We start from the raw sequence: 20,313 nt of genomic DNA, 5'->3' as shown, positions 1-20,313 counted from the left end.
ATCAACGCGGGTGATATCGTGAGTTACTGAAATGCTCTGCATTTAAAAGTTCCGCCGCGACCGTTCAATGCGTATTTCTTTCCTTCGCAACGTTCCCTCGTCGCCGCAAGTTAGACTCAGCTGGGGCATAACCTCTGCTCCTCGCTCGCTCCCGAGAGGTCTGAATCTCCTATGACCATCTCTGTATACGCTGTGAGCGTACACAGCGAGCATTTAATAACAGTGGGCAGTGCATGGAACGACACACCCGGAAGCGGGAGTGTGCTAGCGTAAAAGGTCCACTTAGGGGGGCTTTTCTCCAACTTGCTAAAGTGCTCTTTACTTTGTGGACGCCGACTTTGAACGAATCATGCCCACCAAAATGTTTCCTATTTATAATGATTTTTAAGTGCGAATGCACTTCTTAAGCGAGCCTGAATCGTCCGCCGCCGTAGTCCGCATAGCAACAGCTGCGGGTGCGCGCGCTCCTCGTCTTCCTTAGCAACGGGGGGAGATGGGCCAGAGCTGCCTGGCCGCTGACATGGCACATACCCACGTGGGGGATTGGCCAGGAATCGGGCGTGAGAAGGGCTAATGCACCCGCTTAAAGGAGTACTGGCACGATATTAGTATGGGGGGCGCTGTGAGCGCTGTGAGCGTGTGGACGTGTCTCTGTGCTGCTCCCTTTTGCATCGACTTTCCTGCGCCCATACAACTCCTGGTGCACGAGAACGGACACCATCAACGTTCTGAGTGCTCCTGGCTTCGAAACCGGTACCTCGGAGGGCGCTTCGGCGCCCACCGCCTTCTGCAACGAATGCCTTGCCGGTCGCTCGGCGGCTAGGCCTAACTCGCCTCTTCAAGATCCGCGAACGCCGCCCGATGTCTGCCGCTGCTGCACGTGCTACCAGTTCTCGAGCTGGCTGCTCTGGCACGCGGGCGGGCGCACGTGGGCTTGCGCCGCCCTTGTTGACTCCTCCACCGGCGGAACACGGCTCGCCTATGGACCATGACTCATCGACGCCGGGCGTGGCCCCGGAGTCCTCGACAGAAATGGATTGTGTCTCGTTGAATTCCGGCCAGCTACGAGGTACGCCTACGGTTCCTGCTACTACGCCGCCTCCCAAGAGGGCGATGCAACGCCCTTCGGTACCAGCATCTGACATGACATCCCAAGATTGCAGCGCCAAGCGCCAGTGTCCGACTCTCCCATCAACTGGTCTCCTGACATCGACATCTGCAGGGTCGTACAAGGTGGTTGTCAAGCCACGCTGCGCCTACGACATGTCAAAACTGCCCAATCAAGTCATGCAACGCACTCTTGATGGTTGTCTTGGCACCACAGGGTTTAGTGGCTACACTTACCACCGCCCCACCAACACGATCTCTGTGTGGGTGCCTACCCTGGAAGCCACCGCCAAACTGCAGACCCTCCAATCGATACCGGTCACAGAAACATTTACCCTCCCAGTCCAAGCCTACCTCACCTCAGGAACCGACCTCAAAAGGTACGTCGTGAGTGGAGTAGATGTCGGGCAGGATCAAGCGACTCTAAGTGCGGACCTCACCTGTCCAACTCATAAGGTGGTGTCGGCGCGATACCTAGGGCGCAGCCGTACATGCCTCGTCACCTTAAGTGGGCCTTCGGAACCACCTTCCTGCCTTTACTACTTTGGGTGTATCCTTCGGGTTCGCCCGTACCGGCCGTCCACGATATTCTGCTACCAGTGTTTACGTCCTGGACATATGAAGGCCTCTTGTCCGACTCCTCCAAAGGACGCCGACATGGAAGCCCTGAAAACGCCAGAATATCGCTGCTCATTGTGTCGCAGCAACGACCACGACATAACGTCTGCGAAGTGCCCAACAAAGTGCCGCGCAACAGAGAAACTGCGGGAAAACCGTCGACAAACGCGCCAAAACAAAGCTGCGGCAGACACTGGCAATATGTTAGCACTGTCGAACAGGTATGAAGTATTAGCAGAGGAACAGGAATGTGACGAATCTACGGAGCCAAATGGGAGCCAACCGCTCGGCGACCACACCTACGCTACTGCGGTGAAGCGGCGACGTCAACCACCAGGCAATACCCGCAAGGAACCATTGCCTTCAACTACGGATTGCGCGGATAGCGTGGCTGCTTTGGACCACCGTTTGGCGGAGCTAGAAGCAGAAATGAAGCGTATCCGGCAACGTCGTGCAACCTTAGCGCAACGGGCGAAGCACCAGGAAACACCTGTTTCAACAACTGCCACATCAGTGCAACGTCGCGCGACCTTTGCGCAACGGGGACAGCACCACGATGCACCTGCTCCTCCACCTGCCACTTCAGCGCCGCTTCGGGAATTACATCCTGATTCTTCTAACCTTACGGCCACAGAACTTCTCACTTTCGTAGCGGAGCAACTGCAACATCTGGCGACGGTTCTCGTGGCGCACCTACGTCCATGATGGCTTCAGTGGCCCCTCAAGGTGCGAATGCTTCCCCAAGCCCGCTACGACACAAGTGTGTACTCCAGTGGAACTGCAGAGGTCTCGCGACCAAGGTAGGGGAGCTGCAGTCTCGTCTCCGCATGGGCACACTTCAAGCGTGGGCTCTGCTCTTGCAGGAGACAAACTCAATGCCACGCATTAAGGGATTCACTGCGTACTCTTCACCTACCATTCCGGATCGCCGTTGCAGCAATGCATCTGGTCCACCTGGTAAAGTGGCTGTGTACGTAGCCACCTGTTACCCCCAGACGCAAGTGCCGTTGGTGTCTTGGTGCAGTGCGTGGCAGGAAGTGGTTGCTGTATTGGTTCGCCTACCCCGCACAGACGTGATCCTGGTGTCGTGCTACGTGCGTCCGTACAGTGGCAGTGCACCCCGACTGCGAATGGGCTGGCTTGCTCACCTTCGCCGCACGTACCCCGGACGACCTGTGCTAGTCGGTGGGGACTTTAATGCGCCTCATGAGGCATGGGGTTACCCTTCGTCCAGTGCGCGTGGTGTGGCAGTCTTAGATACATTTACAAGCCAGCAGTTTGTGCTACTCAATGCTCCGCACATATCGACACGTCGCTGGGATCATCCTCGCCCGCCTTCCTATGCCCCGGACCTTTCCTGGTGGACAGGCGTAACTCCGGTCTCATGGGATCGTGAGCCGGACTGTTGGGGCAGTGACCACTATCCCTTACGTCTTGGTTTAGCTCCAGGGTCCCAACGATGCCTACGGCGCCGCTGTCGTGTGACTGACTGGGACTTGTTTAGGAGGGTGTTAGACAGCTCCCTACCTGGAACCCTATGCGATGCAGTGCCTATTTTATGCGCCGCCCTTAAGGACGCAACGCGGACAGCTTGGGTGGACGAGTCTAGGCCAGTTCCTGACCTGCATCTCCTTCGATTATGGGCAGCTCGTCGTCGTGCTGAACGGGCTGTGAACCGGTATCCAGGATCTCCAGAATTGCGAGCTTCTTTAAATCGTGCCACAGCCGCTGCCCGCCGCCACGAGAAGCGCCTTTCTAGACAAAGGTGGTTAGATTGGTGTGCGTCCATTGGACCGTCCTCAACGACATCTTCCATCTGGCGGACATTCCGCAGCATGGAAGCTGGTGCACGACCACCGGACCCTGCCACTAGTGCGTGCCTTGCCTCTGGGAAAACGCCAAAATAATTTGCCCCAGAGTTAGCCAAAGCATTCTTCCCGGCGTTCGACCAGGCTCCACCACAATTCATCGGCCAACTTTACCTCCCTCCTGAAGCAGGTGCGTGCCCAACTCAGGTGGACATTGATGGCATGCAAGGGCCCTTTACAATGGCGGAATTTGTGGCCGCCATCGACCAGGCCAAGTTGCGCACAGCTCCGGGACCAGATGGTATCACCTATGAAGTGTTCAAGAAGGCTGATGACCCAGCTCTTCAGTGGATGCTTGACTCACTCAACGCCATCTGGGCCTCAGGCGAGCTCCCAGCTTCCTGGAGACATGCGGAAGTGGTTCCGATACCAAACCCAGGCAAGCCAGTGGACCGCATGAGTAACCTTAGGCCGATTGCATTGACATGCACTATCTGCAAGCTGCTGGAGCGTATGCTCGCTACTCGCCTGTCCTGGTGGCTTGAGCGCTACCTGTGGTATCATCCAGCTCAGATAGGCTTCCGCCAACACCTCGGTACAGAAGATGGCCTGGAACATCTTTCGAACATGGTACTTTTGGGTGGCAGAGCTCGCAGCATACGAACGCTCCTAACCATGGACGTCCTAAAGGCTTATGACCATGTCAGTCACTCTGCGATCCTTACCATCTTACGTCAGCTGAAAGTTCCAGTCATGGTCTGCAACTTGGTGCGGTCTTTCCTCGACAGTCGTACCTTTTCTATACGAATCGGCAAGGAAAGTGTAGGGCATTTCACCTCAGAGCGGGGAGCACCCCAGGGCTCCGTGTTGGCACCAGTGTTGTTTAATGTGGCACTCCTTCCCCTCGCGTGGCAGTTAGCTACCATTCCGGACGGTTTCTTTCTAATCTACGCCGACGACATTACAGTCTGGTCAGTACATGCAGATTTGAACAGACAGCAAGCAGGCCTCCAGGCGGCCCTAGACAAAACGGCGCATTGGTGTGCCAAGATTGGATTGACACTTTCGGCTGCAAAGACGACCTTCATGTCGATCACAAATAGGTGGGGCCGACGTCGTCTTTCCCAGACGCCCCTCTCCTTGGCCTTAAACGGCCGTGCCCTCAATCCCGCATCGTCAATGCGAGTGCTTGGCGTAGAAATAGACGCCTCTGGGTCCGCTGCTCCATGGATCCGCTGCGTGCGCGGCAAAGCCTCCAAGACGCTTCATCTCTTCCGACGGATCTCACAAAAGACCGGCGGTGCCTGTAGTCGCATGGCACGTATCCTAGTTCGATCTGTCTTGCAACCCCGGCTGATATACCAAGCTCAGTTTCAGCATCTCACACGAAGGGACTGGGACCTACTGGAAAGTGTAAACCGAGAGGCTATGCGAGTTATCACAGGCCTGCCTCGTATGACCCCAATTCCGACGCTACAAGCTGAGGCCCAGCTGAACACCCTCGACGAGCTTGTTGAACAGCGGAGGGCACGTCACCTGAAAATTCAAACAATTCCCGTTGCTGCGGCATTGGCCCACTACTTCGATTCCAAGTCACCTGTTATATTACGAAAATCACCTGACCTTCCCCCTTGGAGCCGAAGCCAATCCACAGACAACCGGCCACTGACCCGCATACGCCGTTTTCATAATCAGTCCCTGCAGCCCAACCCTTTTCCCTCGGAGTCGGATGGCGCAGCCGAGGCAATGCAAGTGTACGTCGACGCAGGCATGGCCCCAAATCTCCTACACACCAGCCTTGTGTGCCCCACTCATCCAGAACTGCAGCAGACCTGCTCATACCTCACCGAGGCACCTCTTCCCTCAACCATGGCAGAACTTCTGGCCATCCGGGATGGGTTATCCTCATTAGAGCCTCGATTACGCATAAACCCGCCGTCGTGCCTTCACCTGTACGCAGACTCCACACAGGCAGTCCGTCAACTCCGACGCGTCGCCAAGTCGCTCGACTTGACCTGCGATGTGCATCGCATTGTGAACTCTTTTCCGTGTCCCGTGCGAGTTCTGTGGAATAGACGTTCAACACCTGCCCACACTGACGCTGACGCGGCCTGCCATCCCCAGAGGGTAACTGGGCCGCTACCCCTGCTCCAGTTGTCGCAGAGTGACACCCTCATCATTCACAAGGAGTCTCTCCGGCGCTCCACGCGTGCCCTTCTTCCCCCGCGTGGGTCGGACCTTCCTGGCGGTTTAACCCGCCGCGAGGAGGTGGCGCTTCGGAGAATCCGCGTGGGCGCTGCTTTGACACCGGCGATAAAGGCCTCATGGAGGACGCAAGTTCCCCCAGAAACATGCCCCTTCTGTAAAACCCCTGCCACTGAAGCGACCCTGGACCACCTCCTTGGTTCATGCTCGGGCCTCCAGGCAGCACGAGTTCGTCACATGAGGGCCCTTGGGTACCACCCAGGACGACCACCTGACCTTCGCCGCTGGACGCACGGTCCCCAATACCGGCCCCTCCTCGACTTCATTGGGGAGACGGGACTGCTGGACTACATCTAGTTTATGCCAAAGGGCGTACTTGCGTAAAAAAAAGAGTACTGGCACGAAATTTCAAAGATGGGCGCGCGCTGCCTGGCCGCTGACATGGCACATACCCACGTGGGGGATTGGCCAGGAATCGGGCGTGAGAAGGGCTAATGCACCCGCTTAAAGGAGTACTGACACAAAATTTCAAAGCTGAGATCCGCTCTAGCAATCAAGTACAACGACAACACAAATAGGTGTCTGTGAATAAATGCATCTTTCTTTCTTTGTAGTTGTGTGTGTGTGTGTGTGATCTCTCTTTCGCGAACATTACCGAACCGCGCAAATTCAACTCGTGCATTCGCACTTTCACATTCTTCCCCTCGGGGAAATGCGGGGAATTTTGTTCTGTGTAAATGCCATTTCTCGCCCTACATTGCAGTAGTAAGCTTCTTACAAACCACTGGATGTCATCGCAATACTTCTAACAAAGTCATGTTTGGTGCTTTGCAGCTGCAAAACGACACAAATAGTGCAACGTTTTTGGTGTAGGTCATAGAAAGCAAGCTTGAATTTACTTTATAACATTTTGAAAAAATTCGACCGTGGTCCTATATTAATTATCTTTGAAAATATACCAGAATGCATTACCTACCTGCTGTACAGTGCTTTGTTTTAATTCCACCGTCCTGACCACATCAGCTAAAATTTGCATGAACATTCAACTGGGTTAGAAGAATACTGCTACAAAATGTGAACAACCTTGTTTGCTTACATTCTGAGAAAAATGGCCTACATATTGTCACGAAGCCAGAGACGACGCATTGTCTTGAAGGAAAACCCGTTTATTGGAGCGAACTTGTGCTCCCCTAACAACTCAAAGAATACACAGGCGGTGAAGCAGCAGTCAACAAAGTGACGTGTGCGAGCGAGCGTCGACGATCGGAATACCCCGGCGTCTGCTCTGCAGGCTTTTAAAGACGATAGTCTTTCTTGGGCTACTTAAACCCAAAAATTTCGGTCTGTCTGTATGTCTGTCTGTCTGTATGTCTGTCCGTCTGTGACTCGATTCAGCCATCCGGTCAAAGTAAAACAATGCTTGCGCAATAGTCTTATATAGTAACAGCTAAATCTACCCATCTAAGGCCGGTGTAATGTTGATACTTGTCAACATTGTTGAAGAAAAACAAGACACTGAGCAAATATTAGACAACAAATCAGTACGGAAGTGATATTTAAAGTGTTCCTTTATAAAAAATCATACATGCTTCACTTTTACGAAATTAAATACTTCATCAACTGCAGAAAAAAAATTCACCCCGCGGTCGCCTGCTGTCTCCCGCGCCAGTATAGCTGCTGGCACCATTTTAAGAAATCAACCGGCAACAGTTACGAAAGGTTCCACTAAATAGGTTGTCACGTTCTGCTTGCAACGCACGTGGAGTAGAGAAACGCGGTTCTATAAACTTTGAAGTAGGGCGCCTCGATTCACGCGCGTCTTCGCCGTACGGCAGCGTTGGCATCGAGACACCCGGTTTGGAGCAGTGGAACGCAGGAAATTTAAAATGATTTAAGGAAACATTTGACTTCTTTACCTTGGGAGGAGCGGTAAACAGGTGAGCGGTAAAACGAAGGGAGGCATTTACTTGGCAAAAGTCGATAAAGATTATCGTCTTTTGACGCCATTTGGAACAAAAGGAGCAGATACGCGGCCAATTTTTTTATCTTTCGGCGCGCGTGGTTTTCGAACCGTCGATTCACATCTAGAACATTGTAGATCCAAGAAGATTATTCCAGGCTGTTCACGTTAGTTCGGAACGCTCTCCCTATCAGAAGAGATAACACATGCGGCACAGAAACACAAAAAGAACGGAACACGCGCTTCCCTTGGCACACAGGCAACACCGATAACACAGTCCGGCGCCGCCGGGCGGCAAAAGCAAAACACAAATAAACATGCCAATGCTCGCGGCATTACCCCCCCTCTAACAGTGCATCGACCCGATGCACTCTTAGAGGGGGGGGACAGTTCGAACAAAATAAAAAATAAAAGACCGCAATCGTGTGTAGAAAGGTTTTAAGCGAACCACGTGGACGACTTCGGGCCGCGTGCGTCGTCGTAAGGTTCCTGAATCCCCACCAGGGATCACCTCGTAGGTAAGGTGGCCAACACGTTGTAGAATCCGGTTGGGTCCGAAATACCGTCGTAGAAGCTTCTCACTGAGTCCACGTCGTCGGATGGGAATCCAAACCCACACACAATCCCCTGGGTGGTACTCGGCGTCTCGGCGTCGGAGGTTGTAGCGTATCGCATCCACCAGCTGCTGGTCCGTGGTGCGAACTCGAGCGAGCTGGCGGGCATCCTCCGCATGCTAAAGGTATCCTTGGACGTCGGCGTTGAGGTCGTCGTCTTCCACTTGGGGAAGCCTGGGGTCCAGCATCGTAGTCAGCCGTCTACCGTAGACAAGCTCAAACGGTGTCACCTGCGTTGTTTCCTGGATATCCGTGTTGTGCGCAAACGTGACATACGGTAGGACTTCGTCCCAAGTCTTATGTTCAACGTCGAGGTACATAGCCAGCATATCCGCGATTGTCTTGTTCAGGCGTTCGGTTAGTCCGTTCGTTTGGGGGTGGTACACCTTCGTTCTTCGGTGATCCGTGTTGCTGTAGCGCAAGATTACTTGCATGAGCTCCGCAGTGAAGGAAGGCCGCTAGGCGGCCGCAGGATGTAGATGCATCTCACGTCGGCTCTCGTTCTTGTGCTACCGTTTCTGCTGCTGAACATCGCACCAAGCATCAAGGTTGGACCTACGAGAAACGCCAAGTCTCGGCCACTCTAGGAACACACCTTCATCTTTAATATTGGATCCCCTAACGGCCAGCTATGACCCCTCAAAGTTGCGACCACGCCGCCGGTCGCGCCAGGCCTCAAAGGCCTAGCGACGCTGCCTCGCCGGCCGACGCAACTGCTGCACGCGACCACGCCAGCTGCGGTGCGCCGCCACTGCCACGTAATTCCCAATAATGGAAGCCGCCGTTGAAGGCAAAGAAATGGACCCGGCGGAGTTCCAGAAGCCCGGATGGGCCAGCACCCCACTGGAAGACCGCGGAACAAGGTACGCCAGCAACACCTCTCTCACGCTACGCGGGCAGCAGTACGAGATAGCCGCGCGTGTCTCGGCGCCGGCGAATACCGTAGCGGGAGTGATCTTCAATATTCCCGAAGATTACACCCCGGAACAGATAAGAAACAGTATTTACAACTACAACCCGGACATGTGAATTTTAGACGTCAAACGGCTCAATTCGTCAAACATGGCTCAAATCTTATTTGACGGCACGAAAGTTCCCTTCTGGATAAGGTACACTGACCCACCACTATCGCTGCAAACCCTTCCGGAGGAAGACCGAGGCATGCGCGGTATGCTGACAACAGGGCACCGCCAAGACGTCTGCCCGAATTCCCAAGCCCCCGCGCGTTGCTCTCGATGCGGCACCATGAACGCTGCCGAGAATCACAACTGCTCCCTCAGATGCATCGTTTGCGAAGGCCCGCATCTCACGGGCTCGGCGGATTGCCCTAGACGTTACCAGCCCCGCCGTCGGCACCCGACCTACGCACAGGTTGTGTCTTCCGAAAAACCAAATAAGGACTCCTTCCTTGCTCAGCGTGACGAACCTTCTCTGTTTTCAGAGGGACCTCGCTCCCCTCCCCGCCGTCCAGCTCGCGATGCAGGCACCGGGATGAAGGCTACCACGAAGACACCCCTACAGCCCCGCCGGGACGGCGAGCACTGGCAGAAGAACGGGCGGGACATCAGGTGAGCTGCCCGAGCGCTCCTACCAGTAGCTCGTCGCACCCTCTCCCTCCCCCTTCGCTTTCCCCTAACATTCTTAAAGAACTAAATGCCATTCGGGCCAAAATCACCCTTCTGCTCCAGGAAAATGCTACCCTGCAGTATGAAAATCAATCCCTAAAGCAGCAAATAATCCACCGAAACATCGAGCGGGTACTCCTTAGAAAATACGGCAGCAGCGCCCTCCCCGGGTTCTCGGTAGAGTCTATAGGCCGAGCGCTGGGCGTACCAGCACGGTAGACATTCATTTTTTTACCTGAACTGGCTCCACCTGTGCAAGCCGTGCAGCATATGTTCATTTTTTTCACTGATTGATATCCCCAGTAGCACCCGACACTGGTCCGCACGACACTGCACTAATCTGCACCAGTTCAGCTAAACATCCCCCTCGCGAGGGGCACGATCGAATGCAGAGCATTTCCGGGGGCCCACGACGTTAAGTAGTTTGCGTTACTTTAATGTTGTTGCACTTGTGGCAACTGCTGACGAGAGAGCGCTCGTCAGCAGTAATTTGAATGAGTCAACGATATAAGGCGCGTTCGTAGCGTCCCATTCTGTGTCGGCTTTGTGGCGCAGTGGGTAGAGCACCATGCACATTGCGTTCCGCCCGCAGGGTCGAGGGATCGAAACCTGGCGCCGGATAGTATTTTCTTTTATATAGTGTAGGGGGAGGGGTGCGGACAACGACGGTGCGGACTACGACGGGACAACGCGGATGACATCGTGAGTTACTGAAATGCTCTGCATTTAAAAAGAAGATCCGTCTTCCTCTTACGCTCCTCCGCCCAAGCGGAAGGCGCTGTCGTCCGACCCCCAATCTCCACCCAAGCCCTCTGACCGAGATGAACAGCTGCAGCGGCAGATAACCTCCATTGAAAGCTCATGCAAGCTAGCTCTTGCGGAGCAGAAAGCCGAGTACTCCAGCCTATATCAGGCTGTTCTAGCCAACGTTTCTGCTTTCTATGCCAATCTTGCGGAGCTAAGAGCGCAAATTCAGTGTTGTGTTGACCGAATAGGTGCCCGTATAAATGCTTCCACCGCATCCTCAGCGGCCACTGATCCCCTATATAACCGCGTCTATGGCCAGCACTAAAGAAACTAAGAATTTGGCAGTGGAATTGCAGGGGCTACAGCAAGAAAAGGCACAACCTGCAAATGCTCGTCGCCTGCATGGAAATTCCCCCTTCAGTCATAGCCGTACAGGAAGCAGGAGCTACAACTAAGCTCCAGGATTAGAGGGCCTTTCAATGTCCGGCTAATCCTCATACAGCGATTCTTGTCCAAAGAAACATCCCGTCCGAACCATCTCAATTTGATAGCACTGATATTCCGCATGATCTAGTTGTCCTCTATCCTGTGCAACGTAATGGCTCCAGGCTATACATTCCCCATGTATATAGAATTCCCAAAGCCCTTGGGCATAACTTTAACAGGCTCTTTTCCCTCGCTAAACAGGCTGCTCAACATCATGCTCTTCTCATAGTGGGTAAATTCAATGCGCCTCACACCGTATCGGGTTACCTCAGGTGCACCAAAAAGGGTCGTCTTCTATGGGAATGCATTCAGGCACTTCGACTCACAGTTCAGTCGGACCCATCAATACCGACTAGAATTGGCAACGGCGTTCAAAAAGACTCCACGCCGGACCTCACCCTCACAAATAGAATACATAACGTCCGCTGGAGCTGTACTGACTCATCATTGGGTAGTGATTACCTCATTATTCAAACAGACATCTCCCTGGCCCATTCCATCAAACCGCGACCCAGACATACCCAGACAACAAATTGGGATGATTTCCGCCACGCCCGCGCCAACTACTCCCAACCAGAAATTCAGACTGACACCTTCCAGGACTGGGTCGGCCAGATAGTTACCGATGCCAACCTCAATAACCACCAATTAGACCCTGAAATCCCTTCCGACATAGTGGACTCCCGGCTACTTCACCTGTGGGAGGCCTTCAAGGGCATACAGCACCGATGGCGAAAAAACAAACGTAATCGTAAGCTCAGCCGAAAAATGGCGGAATTGAACCTACAAATTGAATCCCATGCTGCTCATTTTGCACAGAATCAGTGGGGACAACTGTGTGACCAGATGAAAGGCCACTGGAGCATGAAACGCACGTGGTCTATTCTTAGACATCTTTTAGATCCTGAAAGCAGCATGGATCACCTTAGGCCGATATCACTTACGTCGTGCATGGGTAAAGTTCTTGAGCACATAATGCATGCACGGCTAACGAAACATCTCACCTCCATCAATGCCTTCCCTCATTCAATGATTGGCTTTTGCTCTGGATTATCAACTCAGGATATTCACCTTCAATTATTTCACGAAGTCATCACTCCAGCATCTAAAGTGGACACGGCTGCCTGCCTTGCATTGGACCTCACAAAGGCCTTTGACCGGGTTTCTCATGCGGCTATTATGCAGGGACTAACGGCTGTATCCCCGGGAGAACGCATCTACAACTATGTGCGAAGCTTCCTCATGTCACGCACAGCGGTTATTCAGGTTGGAAACATAATCTCAGACCTCATCAATATTCCCTCTATTGGCACACCTCAGGGCGCCGTTCTCTCCCCTCTACTCTTTACTGGAGCACAAATTGTCATCGAGGAAGCGCGCGCAGCCGGACTTGACTGCTCCCCTATTAAATCTGAACTCCTTCTTTTACCGGCAAAAAGCAGCTCCAAGTCCGTCCCGGATATACAAATTACAATTGGTGACATCACTGTCCCGCTGGTAAACAGCATACGTATACTCGGTCTTCTAATCCAGCGTAACCGGGCTAACACTCAGTACATTTCACAACTTCTTCGCACGTGAATCAAACAATCGACCTCATTAGACGCATAACCGCCCGGAACAGAGGGCTTAAGGAGGAAGACAGAGTGCGACTGGTGCAGGCTTTTGTCGTAAGCCGCATCACATACTCACTGCCTTTCCTTCAGGTGACTCCCACTCAAATGAAGAAAATTAATTGTCTCATGAGGAAAGCCTACAAGGCTGCATTAGAGGTCTCCTTGTACACTTCCACTGCCCGACTTGAGAGCTTGGGAATTCACAACCTCGCGGAGGAGCTGGTGGAGGCCCATCGCATAGGTCAGCTGCAACGGCTATCAGGCACCTCTACTGGACGGCACATTCTGGGAAAACTCGGCTTACGAGCTCCGCTAATCACCAACAGCAAGCTTCAAATCCCCTCAAATATCCTTCTAATATACTGGTTCGCCCACTCCTGCGCAATATGCACCCAACTTACCACAGGGGGCGGCGAGAGCAAAGTGTGCGCGCGCTCAATAAGCGACTCCCCGTCCGACCGTACATTCTTTATGTGGACGCGGCTGACTACCGCCACTATGATGCGTATGCGGTAGCCATCATTGACCGCCCTAATGCCCCACCAGTTGACTCAATTTCTGTCCGCACCATCAATCCTGCAACGGCGGAGGAAGTGGCAATAGCGCTTGCCTTAACGCACCGGCCGACGCCCACAATTCTGATCTCCGATTCGAAAACGGCCATTCAAAATTTCGCCAAGGGGCTCGTATCCCCACAGGCACTCAAAATTCTCTCTCAAAATTCCCCCTCCACCTCAGTAGAACTGATCTGGACCCCTGCTCACGCCGGGCTAGGAGGTAATGAGGTGGCCCATTCTGCTGCTCGAGAGTTCACTTTCCGAGCCGGCCCCAGCCTCGTCCCCTCGCGCGGTGCCAGATCAGCTAGAGATAGCCTACTCAGCTATCACGACATAGCGACACATTTCTGCCTCGCCCGCCGTGTATAACCCCCTATTCACGTCAGTCTCGACAACGTGCAAGAGCGCACGTGGCGCCTTCTGCATACAGGCAGCCTCCCCTGTCGCGCGCTGCTCCATCGCATTCATCCGTCCTTATTTCCCTCCCCGAACTGCCCATCATGCGGCATTCCCGCCACCTTATCCCACACCATGTGGGCTTGTCCCAATGATCCTTTTCATTCCATCACCTGCGACGAGCACAGGGAGAGGGCGCTGGGCAGCTCTGATCCGGAGGTTCAAGCCTCCCTGACGAATCGGGCTGCCATTGTCGCCGCTAGTCTAAAGCCAGCGGCCACCACGTCCCCGTAACAGAGCTTGGCTAAATAAAGTTTTCCTCCTCCTCCTGCTCCTCCTCCTCCGCAGTGAAGGCCGTCCCGCGGTCCGTGATTAGGACTTCAGGGGCTCCATGTCGCAGCGCAACTTGGTTTATGAAGAACTTGGCGACTTCTCGTGCAGTCCCCCTCGGAAGAGCGGCAGTCTCTGAGTAGCGCGTCATGTAGTCTCTCGCCACGACAATCCACTTGTTCTGTGATTGTGACGTAGGGAACGGGCCTAAAAGACCCATTCCGATCTGTTTAAATAGCCTCGACGGGACGCTGATTGGTTGCAGAAGTCCGGCGGGTCTTGTCGGCGGTGTTTTTCGTCGGTGGCAGTCACGGCAGCTCCGGACGTAGGTGGTGACGTCGGATGTAAGGAGGGGCCAGGAGTACTTCGCCTTGATTTTTGCAATAGTGCGAGCTGTGCCGAGATGTCCGGAAGACGGGTCGTCGTGGCACGCTCCCAAAATTTCGTCAGAAAGGTGTGCGGGGGTGACAAGTAGATAATTCGTTCTTGTTCCGGGGCTGATATTCTTCTTTACGAGGACGGAGTTTTTCAGGCTGAATGCTGGTAAGTTCCGCTTGAACGCCCTAGGCACGGTGACGTTGCGTCCTTCGAGGTAGTCGATCATGACGCGCAAGTCATGGTCGGCACGCTGCTGGGCGGCTAGGTCACTCTCTGTCACGACTCCGAAGAATGCGGTGTCTTCATCGGAGTCCTGTGGTGGTGGGTCGACGGAGGCGCGGGACACGCAGTCGGCGTCAGAGTGTTTCCTGCCGGATTTGTAGACGATTGCAGCGTCGAACTCTTGTAGGCGCGAGCTCCACCGCCCAAGACGGCCAGAGGGGTCCTTCAAATTGGCGAGCCAACACAGCGCATGGTGGTCTGTCACAGTGACGGTTTCGGTTTCCGATTCGTCAGGGAGGCTTGAACCTCCGGATCAGAGCTGCCCAGCGCCCTCTCCCTGTGCTTCCATACACGTATGGGCGAAATTTCGAAATGGCCCATATAATCTCGAGGCACTCTTTCTCAGAGGCTGAGTAGTTTTTTTCTTCCTTGGACAGACCACGGCTGCCATAGGCGATTACGTTTTCGCAACAGCTTTGCTTTTGGACGAGGACAGCACCCAAGCCTATATCACTGGCGTCCGTGTGCACTTCCGTTTTCGTCGAAATGCGCGAGCATGGGCGGGCTTTGCAGGCATTGTTGCAGCTTGCAGAATGCTTTTTAAATGCGGAGCATTTCTTAGGCTCGCGATGTCACTCGCCGATGTTGTCGGCGCCGTCCCCACGCTCCCTCCGCAGGTGCGCGTGTCTCCCCCGTACCCTCCTCGCTCTCAACAGCTCGCTCTCAACAACAGCTGCGGCGGTGCAGCAGGAGCGCGTCTGCGCGCGCATGCATCGTAGCTGCCCCGTGCGCCTAGTCGCTCTCAACAGCAGCTGGGGCGGTGCGGGAGGAACGCGTCTGCGCGCGCATGCGCAGTAGTTAGCCCGTGCGCTCCGTCGCGCTCAGCAGCAACTGCGGCAAGTGTACACGTGATAGCGGCGTGCTAGCGGCGTGCCAGCTGCGTGATAACAGCGCGGTGGGGGTGTGGAAAGGGCGCGCGCTTGTATACGGAAGTGTGCGCATGAGCGTCTCTCCCCCATGATCCTCTCCCGCGACAGCGCGCGCAGTGTATATAAGCGGCGGAGCGCTCGTTCGAGCTTCAGTCAAGTGCGTCTTTGCTTGCCTTTCGTTTGGCTCCAGATGAAGTATAAGCGATGGAAGCAACACTACCGTCAACAAGTAGTGCGACACAATGCAACAGCAGCGTCACTCTACTCGTACAACAACAAACAACCCACCACCATCCACGGCAGTTGCATCGACCTCATCTTCACCAGTTACTCCAACGCACGACCGCTGCTCAAAGGTCCCTTGCCAGTCCACTTTAGCGACCACAAAGCAGTCGTTCTCTCCGTCCAATACAACGACAGCACCAAGGAATAAAAGAAAATAATGATGACAATACCTTCATATGTCGTTCCTGTGTCCGAAAATCACGAAGCATTAAATAAGAATAATAAAGACGAAAGATATAATTAAGCATTCTAGGCCCTCCCCACATCCAAACGGTAACCAGAAACTACCCAATTACGCAACTTTCACGCAATACAACCACCCCTATGCGACGCATTTACTCGAGTTCCCCCCGTGGGAAGATGCAGGCGAGCGAGTTTTTCTTGGGCGTTTTCCCAGCTGAAAGGGGTGCTATCTTTCGTCAAGCGCGTGAGTGGCTCTGCAATGCGTGCGAAGTTTGCGACGAAGCGCCGGTAGTATGCGCACAGTCCGAGAAATCTGCGCCTGCCCTTCTTATCTTTCGGTCTTGGGAAGTTCACTGTGGCTGTAGTTTTCGCCGGGTCAGGCAGGACTCCCACGGCGTCGACGACATGGCCCAAAAACTTGAGTTCCTCGTAAGCGAAACGGCACTTTTCAGGCTTCAGCGTTAACCCCGACGTACGAATGGCCTCCAGTACAGACTGCAGCCTTGCAAGGTGTTCGTCGAAAGTCCGGGAGAATACCACAACGTCGTGGAGGTATACGAGGCAGGTGTGCCACTTCAGGCCAACTAGCACAGTGTCCATGACTCTTTGAAACGTTGCTGGCGCCGTGCATAGCCCAAACGGCATCACCTTGAATTCGTATAGGCTGTCCGTGGTTATGAATGCAGTCTTCTCTCGATCTCTCTCGTCCACTTCAATTTGCCAGTAGCCTGCCTTCAGATCCATCGATGAGAAGAATTTCGCGTGGCAGAGGTGGTCGAGGGCGTCGTCGATTCGTGGCAGGGGGTACACGTCCTTTTTGGTGATCTTCTTCAATCGCCGGTAGTCCACGCAGAACCTCAGCGTGCCGTCTTTCTTCTTCACGAGCACGACCGGCGCAGCCCACGGACTTTTCGATGGCTGTATAATGTCGTCGCTGAGGATGTCGTCGAGTTGAGTCCGGATGGCTTCGCGCTCGTGTGTAGAGACGCGGTTCGGTGATTGTCGGGTACGTCGGGCTCCATCCTCAGTCATTATCCGGTGCTTCGCCAGAGGTGTCTGACGTAACTTTGAGTTCGACGAAAAACACTCGCTGTAGCGACGCAGCAAAGCCAATAGCTTGTTCCTCTCTTCTTGCGGTAGCGCCAGATTCATGTCGAAGTAATTCGGAAGCTTGAAGGTATCTTCAGGTGCGTGTTCAAAGTCGGCCACCGCAATCACGTCACTTGCTTCTTGCGTTTCTTCGAGGAAGGCAATTGCAGCGCCCCTGTTCAAATGCTGGTATTCCTCGCTGAAATTAGTGACCATAACTTGGGACTGCGTCACGTAAAGCGCGCAATGCCTCTTGCGATGAAGACACCGCGGTCGAGGAGCAACCTCTGGTCACTCTCTACGGTAGCGTCGACGTCAGTAACAGCATCTTCGCAGTAGACGATGATCATCAAGCTTGCGCGGGGTGGCAGTGTGACATGATCATCGGCGATCCTTAAAGGAGCCATGAAGACAAAATACAAGTTCGGTTTATTAGAAAGACTGCTTAGTCCCGGTAACAATGATACCAATATCATCGCAATCTTCGAACGAATAACGGAGATATTAAAGAAAACGTTTGAAGCAGTCGCGACCCCCTAGCCAATTTTCCGCAACTTTTCTATGACGTCACGGAACCTTGTTTGTGCGATTGGCGGCCGCCTAACTGACCTGTCGCGACGACACATGTCTGGACATCTGTAATGGGGCCTCCAGTTCCATTTGACCGCATCACTTGAATACTAACGTGCAGTTAACACACTGAAAATTATGTTTTATTGTTGGCCCGTATGACGTCATTCTTTCTCATAACACGTCATTGTGGCGCAAAATTTGAACATTTTTAAATAGTTTTTGCTTTTTTTTTGGTTAAAAAACCTCTTGTGTGGCTCTAATAGAGCTTAGTGAGATACTGAATTCTAGTTCTTTCAAATTAAACAAAGTTGTATTTTCTCTTCATGGCTCCTTTAAAGCAGCACGGTGTTCGGGGTTCGGATCCGGCGTCATGGAGTGATCGGAGGAAAAAGTTATGGACTTGGTCCGCAGATCAATTATTGCGCCGCTATCCGTCAAAAAGTCCATTCCGAGAATTACGTGGCGGGAGCAGTTAAGCAATATGACGAACGCCGCAGGGTACGTTGTTCCGTCTATCGTGACGCGCGATGTGCACGTTCCACTTGGCGTTACGAGATGGCGTCCTGCTGTGCGTATGTGCGGACCATCCCATCTGGTCATAACTTTCTTCAGCTAAGACGCAAATGGTCCGCTCATTACTGAGTAGTCGGCTCCCGTGTCTATGAGGGCGACTACATCAAAGCCGTCGATGGACACCTTGACGTCAGATGCCGCCTTCCTCGAGTTCCGAGTGCGTCGGGGCGTCGCATCTCGGCTTGTGCGTGTTGACGGTCGGGCACTGTTCGTCGTAGTCGTCTTCCCAGCGGCAGTCTCGGTCATGTCTGGTGGGCGTCGCGCCGTGTAGCAGTCGTCGTGTTCGGGAGTCTCGTCAGGGTTAGGTCGGGTCGTCGGGATGAGGGCATGTCTTGAAACACTGCCTTCGGTGCGCCGTTGCGTTGTTGGTGGGTTTCCGGTTTTTCGCCGTAGGGCAACTTCACCTCCAGAAGTTGCTGCTTTTAGTTTCCCCCGCGTGGGCTCGGGGACCTTCCACGGGCGAGGTCAGCATTGCTGCGGCGGTTCGGCGATTGGTACGGGTAGGGCGACGGCGAGCGGTTGAAACGGGATGGACCTCGGTTGGCGTTGAACAGGTAATCTTCGATTTCAGTAGGGCGCTGCCGGGGCCAGGGGCGTGATGCGTCGACGGATAACCCTAGCCGAGCCTGTTGTAGGGGAAGCGACGGTAGATGTGGTCGGCCTCTCCACAGTGGTAACACAGCGGCCGATTATCTGGCGTTCGCCACACGTCGGTCTTTCTTGGGGCGGGGGTTTGCACCGCAGGTGGTCGGGCCGTCGACCGGCGACATGGGCTTGACGAGGGCTTAGGGTTCATGTACCCAGCACCTCCACCAGATGTCACGAAGCCAGAGACGACGCAGTTGTCTTGACGGAAAACCCGTTTATTGGAGCGAACTTGTGCGCCCCTAACAACTCAAAGAATACACAGGCGGCGTAGCAGCAGTCAACGAAGTGACGTGTGCGACCGAGCGTCGACGATCGGAGTACCCCGGCATCTGCTCTGCGGGCTTTTTATCTTTCGGCGCGGGTGGTTCTCGAACCGTCGATTCACATCTAGAACATTGTAGATCTAGAAGATTATTCCAGGCTGTTCCCGTTAGTTCGGAACGCTCTCCCTATCAGAAGAGATATCACATGCGGCAGAGAAACAACGGAACACGCGCTTGCCTTGGCACACAGACAACAACGATAACACAGTCCGGCGCCGCCGGGCGGCAAAAGCAAAACACAAATAAACAAGCCAACGCTCGCGGCAATATGGGCAATTTTTTAAAATGTTCCCAGTTTGAGAATTTTTAATTAAAGGGGTTCGCTCTCGAAGCCAAGCAGTAATGCCCTAAATCATTTGAGAGTATGCATAGTCTTTACATTAAAAGAACTAAGGCGATAGCTGCAGAAGGTTTTGTTTAACAGTGTTAGAAGTTTGAAATTTTCCGCGAGCTGGTCAACGTGCTAGTGACCCCAGCCTGCTCCGGGAATTGTTTTGAGAAAGAAAAACTTTTCGTCCACCAAATAACTTCACATATGTTTTCCCCTGTGCAAAATGAGCGGCATATAAAGTTGCCTTCAAAAATAAAGATAGCGACCGGACTAGCCTGTCCAACTTCTACTGCATGCTCCATTTTGGCAGACAATAAAAATATTCAGATGCCAATGCTCCCGCACGGGCAGTACCGACTACCGGGCGGCATCTTTGGACCGCAGTGCTATTCGCCGCTTATTTCGCGTCAGCATCGCATGACCTAACGCGTGTTCCAATGTGGCAGAAAAGCAGGCTGAAAAATCTATTTTCCCCCATGAAACTTTGTGCTCTCGAAAACATGTCCTATCGGGTAATTAAAAAGACGAGGGCTGCCCGGTGAGGGCTTCGCTGAACTGCTGAAATAAGACAACTTTTGAAATTTGCACGTGTTACTTGTACATCCCTGAGCGGCCAGAGGACAAGCAAGGTTGGAACATTACAGATATGAATGACTGAGCACAAACTCGGCGCACCACACATCAAATATTTGACCTCTAGCCTTGACAGA

The sequence above is a fragment of the Haemaphysalis longicornis genome, unplaced genomic scaffold (genome assembly GCF_048455015.1).
Source record: "Haemaphysalis longicornis isolate Haplotype H1 unplaced genomic scaffold, Haemaphysalis longicornis Haplotype H1 scaffold_9, whole genome shotgun sequence".
Lineage (NCBI taxonomy): Eukaryota > Metazoa > Arthropoda > Arachnida > Ixodida > Ixodidae > Haemaphysalis > Haemaphysalis longicornis.
This window is presented reverse-complemented; position numbering follows the sequence as displayed.